Here is a 5,163-nt window from a genome sequence, read left to right as displayed (position 1 = left end):
CATTTTGACAGAATGTTTATATTAGAAATTTTTATACACCATAACATTTTCCAAATATTTTGACTTATTTTGAGTTGTTTACGAATATTTTCAGTTCCCATTTCTTTTAGTCTTTTTGTTTATAAATATCAATATAATTTTATTTGTTGGTTAAAAAAGCTTGATAATTTAAAAGAAAGCTCCTAGTATATTGTTTCAAAGGCAAATGAAAAAATTAAAAATCCATGGTCACATTTTATTTTATAAGCATCTAAAGTTCAATTATTGACAAAATACGTAAAAATGACGAAAATTTATGTTATGCAAGATTCCTCATAAGTTTGTCTACCTTTAACAAAAAAACATTTCTAAAAGAAAGTCAAATTAAATTTTTATGAGCGTTTGAAATTCATATTTTTACAGCATTTGATATTCACTCAATTTCTTATGTAACGATTTCCTTATTTTGTTGTAATTAAAAAACGAATCACTGTAGATACATATAAATTTCACTGAAATTTTATATTTTCATTTTCTATACACCATAACATTTTGAAAATATTTTGACTCTTTTTGAGCTGTTTACGGGCATTGTCAGTTTTCAATTTTTTTAGTTTTTTTCTATAATTGTCAATAACATTTTATTAATTGGGCCAAAAAAGCGTGAAAATTTAATACAAGGCTCCTGATATATTGTTACAACAGCAGTTGAAAAATATTAGAAATACATAGGCACAATTATTTTTATGAGCATTATATTCGAGTTTTGATAAAATTTATCAAATTTAAAAATTAATAATTATTTCGTAAATAGGTTATATATAAATAACTTTATTCACAATAATATCATCAAATATACTTAGTAATATCATAGGTTGACTGACCGTCTTCGCTAAGAATCACTTTTCTTATACAATGATTTTATATCATTGAATTCAAATTTAACCCTATCTATTACAGTGAACCACTTGTAACCCCTACTGTACAGCAGAGCGACTCCCACTTACCCACGTTTTTTTAAATTTAAATTTCATTGATGACATTTTTAATTTTTATACCTACATTTTAACAATAATTCATTTTTGGACCGTTCCTTTGCAATCGTCTTTCCAAAAAAGCTTTTTTGTTCCTCGTTATTACGCTAAGATTCTTAAAAAAAAAACGTCGGAAATAAAGAACATATTTTTTAGTACATACTTTCGAATTAGCTATTACATAATATGTATCTATTTAACGATTCATACGAGTGATTTTGAAATATTAATAAGCCACTGCTGCAGGTGCACAGCAAATTTAATGAAATGGTTATTTGCTGTTAACACATTAAAATATTAAATGCATATTAAACTTGTTTGCATTACCTGTACATAAAGCATACATATATAATATTATGTATGTCTGTGTTTGTGTGTGATTGAGATATTTAGATACTAAAGTGGCTAAGTACAAAATATTATATACCTACCCACTAGTAACTGAAGATAGGTAGCATAGTTAAAGTAGGTATCGTTTACTTATACGTATACATTGAGTATATATTTTTTAATAAGAATCTTGAAAAAAATATGGTCATTCAGATCTAAAGAGTATAGTTTATTAAAATCAATAATTCTAATCGTAGAACTTTTAATACAAAATGCTACTGGAAATGTAATTTAAAATAAAAATGAAAACTATTAAATTACTTTTATGGAATAATTAAATAATATTAATGGTTATGTTAAATCTGTGAGTATTGAATCATTATGATACTATAACGAATAACGATTATAGGTTAAATAATACATAGGTACATAATATTAAAATAATAAGACTAAACCTTAATTATAATGTATTTATGTTAAATACTAAATGGTAAATAGGCTCTCAAATGCTATTATTATAATTGTGTATTAAATTTATTGAAGGGTGAAATAATAAGAAAATACACTAATCTTAAGTAAATATACAATCGTATAATAATTGATGTATTAATGTTAAGTATTATAGGTTATTATATCTTAAATACTATAGAGAAACTATACACTTGTAATATTAGTAAGTAATAGCTTATATAACCTATTTGGCTATTTTAAATTAAAAAAGTTGTAAATGCTATTTTTATATTATATAGTACTTACTTACTTATGTTTGGCTTATACTGTTTTGAACTGTGCTTAATAATTACCAGCTGACAGATTTACTATTATCATATCAGAATGGTAAAAATTATATAAAATGCAAATTTGTTGAATATTGGGATAATCAAAATGTTTTATTTAGATATGGATCTTGTTTATTAAAATTGTTGTGTTATCAATATATTTTAATTAGCCAACAGAAATAACGGTTTTTAACGCGTGCCAAAGATATTATGTAGGTACATAAGTATTTGATCAATGTAATATTAATGCAGATTTTTTTAGTTTAATATCTCTTGGAAATAATTATTTTTAGTTATATTGGGATGTAATACTGTGGATAGGTGAAATTAACTTGAAAGTTGAAAGCAATAATGTTCATAAATTTACTGGTAAAATTAAAAATGTATTCTAGTATGAATCTTGGTGTACGAAAAAATGAAAAAAGTTCAAAGTGAAAATTCGGCAAACTATCACGAAAAATGAAATAGATTTATATATACCAGCATAGGAATATATTTTGATATTTTGTTTTGGCGACAAATTATACAAGGTGATCCAAATAATATTTACAGTGATTATGTAGAAGTTTTAACTTGTTTGAAGTATTTTTTACAATTTTTTATAGTAATATTTTTTTTTACTTTTTTAAATGACATATTTTTGAAGCAGAATATTTTTTGGATAATATCAAAATCCAATTATAAGTTATAAGTTAAAAGTATTTCATTTTTTGATGAGCATAGTAGTACATATCTACTCTGCAAAATGTTGCTCCATTTATGTGAACTTTAAATACCAGTTTCATAACTATTATTAAATACTCGTTTGAAATTAAATTTTTAAATGCACAATGCATCGGGGTATTCTGAAAAATATTTGGTTTCAAAATATGAAATTAAAAATATATGTTTTCATTTTAAGAAAGTTAAAAAAGTTAAAAAAAAAAATAAGGATAAAAAACAGTAAAAAAATGTTTTACAATCTCAACAAATTATTTGTAAATAATATTTAAAAATAAGTTAACATTTTTTGAATAACTTGTATTGAATAAATCTATAATTTAATGTTAACTGCACCGCATTTTAATATTTTTTTTAAGGTTTATGAAAAGCTTGTAGATGCATAAAAATCATTGCACTAAAACTCATCAAAATATACATAGCTCTATGAAATATTTTATGACGGTCAATTTTCAAATGCACCTCACTTTAAAATATATTCTATGAAATTATTAGTTTATTCAAAAATAAACACAGAGCTTTAAAATTTCTATGAGTTTCATTTAATCATATTGCAACATTATTTAATCTGTGCAATTTGTATTCCTTTATGTCGTAATAAATCAAAGCTACTCAATTAAAAAACCCTCCTACCAACTTCGGTCAATTTGTATAACCGGACATGTACAAACAGAATGACAGTTAAATAAACAGGACAAGTGTGACAATTGCTCAGTTGTGCAAAATAATATGTATCGTTGACCCAATGTGGTTTTGAAAAATATTTCAACTTCAGCTAAGTTCTAAGAACGGGTAAGTAGTATAATACAGTTGTCTGGAAATATTCCTTTATAATAATTAAATTATTTCAATATAAATATATATTTATATTAGAATAATTTAATGGATATTTTCTTTATGGTAAATATTTTACAGATAAATTAAGATAAACACGTTTTAGTTATGTATTAAATTATATATATGTATTATTATACATACATTTGTAGGTAGCTTAAATATACAAAAAAAAAAAAAATAGCATTTGGTTATTCTAAACTTTATATAATATTTTTGTCATATAAATAATGTATAAAATATTTTTAAATTTATTTAATTTTCCAAAGCAATATAAATATTTAAAAATAACGATTTATCCTTAACAGTTACTTAATGAATGATTATAGGACCATCATTTGCACACTTTACGTTCTTCAGTCGGTCGGTGACATTGCTATAATTGTAAATATGGAAGTAGGTGACTTTTTAGAGTAGGTAAGTCACAAAAATGTTGGTAGAACACAGTCATTGGATATTTAAATGCATTATTCTTGTTCCGAGTGCAATTTTCTTAAATTCTATAATAAACAATTAAAAAACAACTGTGGAAGTTACAAGTTAAGTTACATTTAAAATGGTTTACATTTATTGCAATAAATTTAAAAACGGCTATGAAAATAGAGGTAGTAATTTTCATTTTGAACAGTTTACTCAGGGGTTCATACAATATCCAATTTATTATTTTTAACTTAGTAAATTAAATAAAAGTGACTAAATTTACCACAACAAATACTTCGAGGTTAATAAAACTGTACTACTGCAATACGTATACTTCATTTCCTTATTTATTTCACAGTCAAGGGGTTAGGGGAATATGATAAATGATATTCAATAAATATTTTGAGATTCGTTATATGATGTTCATTGTGTTTTAAGTCATCATGATCGTTGTTACAGCCATCTAATGATTTGGACGTCTGCATTGTGGTTTATGATTGCTGTTTTGGCGTATTCAAAGTCTTTCAGTGGTTAGTATCTAATTACAATCATTAAAATATTTATACTAAATACTATTAATGTTTAAAATATTAGATAATTCACAGTTTTATTCTTGATATTTTATAACAAATTTATTTATGAACGATCGTTTTATTATAAACATGCGTATTAAAATGTATTTAAATAAATTAACACGAATCAAAACTCAAAGGTTTGCTTTGCATCTATACTACTATACGTCGTAAATAGATATTTAGTCATGTATTTATTTTTAAGAGGAACAAATTATTCTTGTTATGATGATGGTATCTTTTTATTCAAATCGAAATTATTTTAATTTTCATTACTTACATTATTTTTAGATTTCTGACCTTTATTAGTATTTTCTACCAACTTTATTATTCTTCTTTACTTTAACTTTAGTTTTATAAGAACAATGCTGTAATTTGATTAGCACCAACTGCATCTATATAGTAGATTTAAAACTTTCTCTGAAATAGGATATATATATACACCTATATATTATATTCTCTCATATAAGTAAATACACTGTAACAGTGTGATAT

General features: G+C 23.8%; 1 protein-coding gene and 1 long non-coding RNA gene across 3 annotated transcripts in view; one reads left to right on the top strand and one right to left on the bottom strand.

Moving 5' to 3' along the window:
- The window catches only part of LOC100572781 (carbonic anhydrase 7), a 24,311-nt gene that overhangs the window by 8,253 nt on the left and 10,895 nt on the right, over positions 1 to 5,163 (bottom strand). The window lies entirely within an intron of this gene.
- Positions 2,638 to 4,686, top strand: LOC115033704. Its single transcript, XR_003839004.1, has 3 exons — positions 2,638 to 2,652; positions 3,451 to 3,634; positions 4,556 to 4,686. It is a non-coding gene; the product is annotated as an uncharacterized LOC115033704 (long non-coding RNA).

The sequence above is a fragment of the Acyrthosiphon pisum genome, chromosome A1 (assembly GCF_005508785.2).
Source record: "Acyrthosiphon pisum isolate AL4f chromosome A1, pea_aphid_22Mar2018_4r6ur, whole genome shotgun sequence".
NCBI lineage: Eukaryota > Metazoa > Arthropoda > Insecta > Hemiptera > Aphididae > Acyrthosiphon > Acyrthosiphon pisum.
This window is presented reverse-complemented; position numbering and strand designations above follow the sequence as displayed.